The following is a 9303-nucleotide window of genomic DNA, read 5'->3' on the forward strand; positions in this document are numbered from 1 at the left end:
TTATTGTGCGTCTCTGGCACAGTAATACACTGCACTGTCTGCAGGCTGCAGGTTCTGTCCTTTTAATGTTATTCTTGTCCTGGAAGAATCTATTTCAAAACTGAACTTGTTCTTGAAAGAATCTTTCCAGAATGTGGAGCCTCCATCAGTCGTGACAATCCACTCCAGTCCTTTCCCTGCAGATTGTCTGATCCAAGCTGTGTAGCCGCTGCTGATAGAATAGGAGAGCTGACAGGTGATGGTCAGAGGTCGACCAGGCTGCACAGTCACAGAGGCTGGCTGTGTCAACTGTACACCCTTGACACCTGTGGAGGAAACCATGTTGAATGTAGAAGGAATAAGAGTCAGTGTGCCGTGATGGTACTGTCAGTGTCTCTGCCTCAGTGATACTCACAGGATCCAGCAGTCAGCAGCAGCAGCAGCAGCAGCAGAGATACAGACAACATGGTGCTACTGAAGAGGACCTGAGGGGAACTTCTCTTCTCCTGACTTTTTCAAGACGCCCCATGTTTATATCGGCCAGTAAGGAGGGACACTTTGCATACAAACAAAACATGCTGGATGCAAACAAAGGAGCCAAAACTCGCACATGTATATAATAATTGGATGATTTCATGCATTAGATCATTATCTTCACTGCTTTCATGAAGATCCATGCTGCAGTGGACACTTCAGATCCATGAGAGATCATCTTCTTCAACAATAACTCATGGAAAGACCAGTCAAACACTGGATTTAAGGATCAAATTCTGAATCAACACTTTCCTCATGGTTTCCTTTCACTCACTTATCAATAAGATCAATAAATAGTGTTTAAAAAGGCTGCTGTGTGGATGTCCAGTAAGAAAGCGCCTTTTCTGCTTTTCCTGAATTCTTTTCTCAACTTCTGACCATCAAACATGAGCGGTCGGCCGCTCGCATTCAAAGTCAAATCGCCCTAAAAACATTGGGGATGTCCAGGATAGATTTGGCTTTGAATGAACAGCAAAGACTCAACATCAGCATCCACGATGCTAAGCTAAAGGAAAACCGCTTAGCGCTGCTCAGCGGCGCATGTACTTCATTTATAAGTAAAGGTAAGAGTTATTACGTTTTTTTTTTTATGTGCTTTTTTCCTATGCGACAGTTTGTATATGTAAAGAATGTTGATATGATATTTTAAACAAAACACGTTATCTGCTGCCAATAAAATGGTGAATAAGCTACTCTGTCGGGTTCATATGTTTGTAAATCTGACTGATGACGTCAGCGCCTCACCAGCCATTTCATACATACATACACACAGATTTAACTACACTTCTATATACATACAAACATACAAATGTACGAAAATACATACATACATACATAGAAACGTACTTATACACATACATACACAAACATACATACAAGCATACATGCATATATACATGTATACATACACACATACATAAATACACAAATACATAAATATACATACATTATACTTACATTTCCACATAAGAACATATTTACATATATTTCTACATACATAAACGTATACCTTTGTACTTACATACATACATGCATACATACTTACAAACTTACTTAGACACATAAATACATACCTTAATACATATATATACATGTACATACCCTATACATACAAAATTATAATTATGAATCCACTTGTGCACATATTTACATTTCTACACACATTCAAAAATATTTACAAACATTTATAAATAACATGCATATATATATTAATACATATATCTGTATATATATATATATATACGCATACATGTACACATTCATATATGTACATATGCACCGACATACATTCATACATACTTACACCCATACATACTTATGCACATACTTACATACATAAATACATACATTCATACATACATATATAAGTATTTATACATCTACTTACATTTATACATACATATTGAACTACAGTTCTATATACATACAAACATACATAGGCATTTCAATACATACATACATACAAATGTACTTATACACACACACAGACACACAAACACACATACATACATACACGCATACACTTATACATATCCATACACATATACCTCTATATACCTGTATCCATACATATAGGTAATTATGAAACTACTTATGCTTATATTTACATTTCTACACACATTCAAACATATTTACAAACATTTCTACATACATACATGCATACATATATACACTCATGAAAACACATATACATACTTATGCATGTACTTACATTCATACACACAAACGTACTTATACATATACATACACACACACATACAAACACAGATACACGCATATGTACTTACATATACTAAGACATACACACATACATACATAAATGCATATATATATACATACATGAAAACACATATACATACTTATGCATGTACTTACATTCATACACACAAACGTACTTATACATATACATACACACACACATACAAACACAGATACACGCATATGTACTTACATATACTAAGACATACACACATACATACATAAATGCATATATATATACATACATGTACACATTCATATATGTACATATGCACCTACATATATTCATACATACATACTTATGCACATACTTACATACAAACATACTTATACTCATCCACACACATACATACATACATACATAGATGCACATATGCATACATACGTATACAAAGAAATACAATGACATATACATAACTACACATATATACACACATATAAATGTATATTTATGTATGTATGTTTATTTGTTTTTGTGTATGTTTGTATGTATGTATGTGTGTATGCATGTACTGAACCTCACCGCACGTCACTGACAGGAAGGGTCAGACCAGGATGTTCTTCCTTGGGAGACTGAGGTCGTTTGACATCTGTAGCTCCTCAACACTTCTACCAGTCTATGGTCCGGCCCGCACACATCCTGCTTATTTTTATTTCTTTATTTTATTCATTGCTATTTATTTTTGTCACTCTAATTATATTGTTTAGTTCTGGTTGTGTATTTTTCAGCCTCTTTTTTCCTTGATGTTGCCCATTGTTATCCTTGATGTTGTCGCTGTTGTTGTCTGATGTCTATTTACTCGTCGATGTCTTGCTGTCTTCAGTCTTTCTATCTATATTCCTATTTTTCTCCTTTTTGTTGACATTATGACTGTTACGCTGCTGTGACAAAGGGATATCCCCTCTGGGGATCAATAAAGTTTCTTATCCTTCACCAAAAGAGTGAAGATGGACTCAGCCGTGGTCTGAGAGCTCCTCCTCTGGTGGATTAAGATGTTACAAGAGGGGTTTTTGTTCAGCTGTGCACGTGGTTTGTGTTATTGTGGGACGTCGTACGCAGTAATACACTGCACTGTCTGCAGGCTGCAGGTTCTGTCCTTTAAGTGTCACCGTTCCGGCAGAAGTGTCTCGACTGTAGCTGAACTTGTTCTTCAAAACATCATTTTGGTAAAAATCCCCTCCCCCCCACATATGAGAAATCCAGTCCATGGGTTTTCCTTCACCCTGTCTGACCCAACCGGTCGCATAGTTGTCGTCGGTGACGGAATAACCAGAGAGCTGACAGGTGATGGCGACAGACTGTCCGGGCTGCACGACGACTGAGTCTGACTGAATGAGATCCAGACCGTTCACACCTGTGGAAACACCACAACATTATTACAGCCGTCTGACGACGGTGTTTCCGAGCGGTCGATCGGAGGGAAAGTTCCTCACAGGATCCGGCGGTCAGCGGCAGCATCGGCACGACAGAGAACATGGTGGACCGATGCGACTCTCCCGTCTTCTCGCCGACACGCAAACTCCACCTCCTTATGACTGACATTCATTTGCATTTTCAACATGAATAATCGATTTGTTTAATTTTCCTTTGCTTATTCACCCGAGACTTTGTTTCTGGGCGGTTATATAACGGAGACAGAAGGAAAACAAAGCTGAAATCTCACATGGAAACAAACTCTTCTTTCTTATTTAAGCCTGACATTTAGTTCAGATCATAAGCTTTTGAAGATTTTTAGGAATTAACATTTGGTTTCTCAGTTATTTGATGCAAATTAAAACAAAATGTTGCACCAGAGCGGAAAGGCTCAACAAATGTTAAGGAACAGAAAATATAGACACACGCGTGAAAACATCATTGTCGTTTCTAGTTTCAAAATTCTGCAAGTTGTGCAAATCGTAGAGCTTTAAATAATTGTAATTCATTCAATTTTAAATGTTGAATGTAGATTTGATGAGATATATTTCATTTGTCTGACAGAATGAAAAAATTTCAACACTTCTTTGAATTCATTTTTGTCAGAATTTGGAATCTGGGTAAAAAGTAGATTTATCAAGATTTAACATTCTGACAAAAAAAAAAAACATTTTTTTTTTTTTTACCAGTAGAGTCACTTAGAATAACTGTGAGAGGAGCGTACTTTTCTATTTCCACAAAATGTTGAAAATAACAGTAAGAACCAAAGGCAAACAATTATTTCAGGATTGATGAAAAATAGATTTTTATAGCTCATGTTTGTATCAGCACAAAAGAAAATTAACTAAAGGAGATTGGAAATGTATGTATTTGTATTTAACTGTGTTTAACTGAGAAAGACCTTGAATTTGCCAAGAAAGAATAAAATCCCTCCAGCCTTTAAAACAATTGAGAATTTAGAAGGTCCAACCCTAAAGCCAACGCCGCTGTCTGTCACTGTGGACTGTGTTCAAAAAGAGATTTTTCTCATCATATGAAAGTGTTCTGAAATGGTCTGAGAGCTCCTCCTCTGGTGGATTAAGATGTTACAAGAGGGGTTTTTGTTCAGCTTTGCAGGTGGTTTGTGTTATTGTGGGTCTCTGGCACAGTAATACACTGCACTGTCTGCAGGCTGCATGTTCTGTCCTTTTAAAGTCACAATGTTACTGGAAGAATCTAATTCAATGCTGAACTTGTTCTTCAGTGAATCTTTCCAGTATGTGGTGGATCCAGCACCACTGACAATCCACTCCAGTCCTTTCCCTGCAGGTTGTCTGATCCAAGCTGTGTAGTAGCTGCTAACAGAATAGGAGACCTGACAGGTGATGGTCAGAGGTCGACCAGACTGCACAGTCACAGAGGCTGGCTGTGTCAACTGTTCACCCTTGACACCTGTGGAGGAAACCATGTTGAATGTAGAAGGAATAAGAGTCAGTGTGCCGTGATGGTACTGTCAGTGTCTCTGCCTCAGTGATACTCACAGGATCCAGCAGTCAGCAGCAGCAGCAGCAGCAGAGATACAGACAACATGGTGCTACTGAAGAGGACCTGAGGGGAACTTCTCTTCTCCTGACTTTTTCAAGACGCCCCATGTTTATATCGGCCAGTAAGGAGGGACACTTTGCATACAAACAAAACATGCTGACTATAAACAAAGGAGTCAAATGGAGCACTTACTACAAATATAATATGGGTTTGGACCAGGACTGGATTTGGAGGAAGAGCAGTTAATGTGTTCAAGATAAAGAGAAACCACACACCTATAGTTAGTTTGAATGCCAGATTGTTTATCCAAAGAATTTAAATAGGTGGTAAAGTAATTACAATTGGGTACCATGTAGACATTTACAAAGCTAACATTAACTACACAAAACCAAATGAATAGACATATAAATGAGTTTCACTTTCAACCCCTGGTTCCCTTAAAGAAACAAATGATTTTTTTTCTGCCATTGATTTAAACCAGGGGTGTCAAACTCATTTCTCACATACGGCCAAGGTAGATGTCAAGTGGGCCGGACCGTTAAAATAATGGCATACTCAGCAATAAATAACCAAAATATCATGTCCTTCCCCTTTTTTGGTGAAAAGAAGTACAAGAACATTCGGAAAATCTTGAAATTTCATGAACAATCCCTTTACAAAACATTTCATGAAACACCTCATATTTCCTTCGACAAAAGTGAAATTTACTTCTATCATTCACATGTTTGCATTGCAATCATGTGATCATGAGATCCCACTGATCGTACAAAGGCACAAAACTTTAACAAGTAATTGGTATTGAAAAATATAGTAATGCACTTTAAAGATGAAATTACACTTATAACCATTTACACATGTGCATATAAAATCTAAATTGAATCCCTGCCTTCACCTTACAAACTAAAAAGGGTGCTATTAAATGAGTAAGGAAGAAAGTATTTACCTGTCCTGTAAATGTGTAAACTTCATCCATGAAACATAAATACACATACAATACATACTGAAAATGTATGGAGTTGCATGAACAGTAGAATTCCACCATACTAGTTTGTAGTGAAGCTGGTGACTAAAATTAAATTGCACATATTCGCTAGCAATTAGCTAGCTGGCTTTTACCGCTGCTTCTCTGATTTCTCTGCTTTGGGTGAAAGTGGACGCTGTTTCCTCAGACCTGCCAGTTATTGGTTGATCTTATCTCTTCTGTTTCTTTGCAAGCTGTCATATTTTTCACGCTGATTCTCGTAGTGGCGCCGAATATTATATTCCTTAAATACCGAAACTTGTTTCAAACACGCCGAGCACGAAGGTTTCCCGTGCGTCTCCGTAAATAAATGGGAAGTAGTCCGTTTGTCTTTGAAAATTCTACACTCTTTAACTAAATTTCTCAATTTTGATAACGACATTTTGGCTAATGAGGGCGTAGCGGGGAGGTGGAGAACAGGGTAGAAAAAACGTCATAACAAGCAGCAGGTGGTGCATTGATAACGTCTGCTGATTGGTCCGTCTCAGTGACGCAGATTACCGTCTACTCTGACCAAAATAGTGCGCCCCCTAGCGGAATATTCTTGAATTGCGTTTAATTAAAAAAATTAAATCCTTGTCTTTTATGCATTTTTTCACTTTCAAAGGTATCCTGCGGGCCTGGTCGAACCCCTTTGCGGGCCGCATGTTTGACACCCCTGATTTAAACTTATTTACTTTCAGTTTCTGATTTGAGCTCTATTTAAATTCTGTTTCCAGTCTTTCTCCATCATAGCTTCTTAGTCAGTTCCGACTTTTAAATGTTTAAGCGGTAAGTTATTTTGCTTTTACTAGTCCTTCTTTCTTTTAAATCAATACAGACCTATTTTAGTGTAAAGAAATCCAGTGTCAGTATTACCTTCCTACTCGCAGGTTATTACAACTATGGTAACTCGAGTTTACCACAGGAAAGTTACATGAAGTATCTTAATTAACCCAATAGAAAATGAACACCTTCAATTGCAATCAGACTTAAGATCGTCTTCTTTCAGCTTTTCCCTTCAGGGGTCTTCACAGCGAATCAACCTACTCCATGTAACCCTATTCTCTCTATCCTCCTCTCTCACTACGTCCATAAATCTTCTCTTTGTGTCTTCCTCCAGACCTCTTGCCTGGCAGCTCCAATTTCAGCATCCGTCTACCAATATATTCACTATCTCTCCTCTGTCCATGACCCAACAATCTCAGTCTGGCTTCTCTGACCTTCTGTCCAAAAGATCTTACATGATGTTCCTCTGATACTCATGTCTGATCCTCTCCATCCTGGTCACTCCCAAAGAGAACCTCAACATCTTCATCTCTGCAACCTCTAGTTCTGCCTGCTGTCTTTTGGTCATTGGAACAGTTTCTAGTCCAAACATCATCGCTGGTCTCACCACTGTCTTGTACACCTTTCCTTTTATTCTGGCCAATAGTCTTCTATCTCTTCGTACCCCTGACACTTTTCTCCACCCATTCCAACCTGCTTGGACACGTCTCTTCACCTCTTTTCCACACTCTCCGTTGCTCTGGACTGTTGACCACAAGTACCTGAAATCCTCCAGCTTCTTGATCTTGACCTGAATCTGTTCCCTGCTCTCACAACAGATCACAATGTCAAACCTCATGGTCCATGGAGATTCTTTTCCAACCTCATCTGTCAGACCGTGCATCAACACTGCAAACAAGAAGGGGCTCAGAGCTGATCCCTGATGGAGTCACACCTCCACTTTGAACTTCTCATTTCCCCTACAGCACACCGTACCAGTGTCTCACAGTTAGCATACATGTCCTGCACCAGTCTAACATACTTTTCTGCCACTCCAGATTTCCTCATACAATTCCATAGTTCCTCTCTTGGCACCCTGTCCTATGCTTTTTCTTGGTCTACAAAAACACAAGTCAGCTCTCTCTGGCCTTTTCTGTACTTCCTATTAGCATTTTCAAAGAAAATACTGCATCTGTTGTACTCTTTCTTGGCATGAAGCCATACTGCTGTTCACGAATGCGGACTTCTTTTGCAGTCTAGTGTTCACTACTTTCATTCAACAAACATGAAATAATTTTAAATCCTATTTCTCATTTAGACATGCATCACTAGTATTTGTTTTCAAAAAAAGTTTACTCAATTCATTCAAGTATTCATTAACTTATGGCTATCTGCACCTTGTTAGTGCTGCAACCAGAAGTCAGAAAGGAGAACATTTACTGGAACTAGTCATAAACAGAAAGTGTCATGGACTCAAGAAGTGATGGCTGAACTAAACACAAAGACACTCAGGAAGTAAAGTGCTTTAAGGGGGTTTATTTTGCAAGGGGAATGACTGGATGGCAGTGCAGGAGCCAGGAAACCGGCTAGCATACGCCGACAAAGAAGGAGCCAGGATGGGGGGAAAGGAGGCAAATTCAGGACTCGGGAACAAAAAACGGCTCTTACTTTGGGGATGAAGATCCACCAGGAAGGGCAAGGTGGACTCCAAGAGAGGGGTCTGTGTGGCAGTACCCACTCAAGACAAGCATCTATCCCTGAAGGGGCGGCAGCGAGCTCCTCCTTAAGCTCAGCCTGACGAGGCCTCATGATCCGCAGGTGTGCATTGCACCCCAGCTGAAATCATTCTCCTGCTCCATCACACTCACTGGTGAAAGACTGAGGTGGAAGGAGCTGCGCGCGCGCGCGCGCACACACACACACACACACACACACACACACACACACACACACACACACACACACACACACACACACACACACACACACACACACACACACACACACACACACACACACACACACACACACACACACACACACACACACACACACACACACACACACACACACACACACACACACACACACGTTGTCTCTATCAGCAAAAGAGAAGATGAACTAATGCACAGATAGTTTGAGTGTGTGGCTGAATATGATAGAGAATTACATGTCAGCAAGCTTTGGTATTGATTTTGAATTAAAAACTTTGAAGAAAATAAAAATATCCAGTGAAAGACGGGTATTAGTAGGAAAATTGTAAAAAAAATAATCCTAAAATGGTCGATAAAAAGTATAAGGAAGAATCAAAGATGCTGTGTGAAGA

General features: G+C 39.1%; 1 pseudogene; it reads right to left on the reverse strand.

Annotated features, from left to right (window-relative positions):
* Positions 1-5254, reverse strand: LOC147230068 (immunoglobulin heavy variable 2-4 pseudogene; annotated as a pseudogene).
* Positions 5255-9303: the final 4049 nt, after the last annotated feature.

This window comes from Fistularia commersonii, chromosome 10 (genome assembly GCF_037954325.1).
Source record: "Fistularia commersonii isolate RoL2024-O1a breed Wild chromosome 10, RoL_Fcom_v1.0, whole genome shotgun sequence".
Classification (NCBI taxonomy): domain Eukaryota; kingdom Metazoa; phylum Chordata; class Actinopteri; order Syngnathiformes; family Fistulariidae; genus Fistularia; species Fistularia commersonii.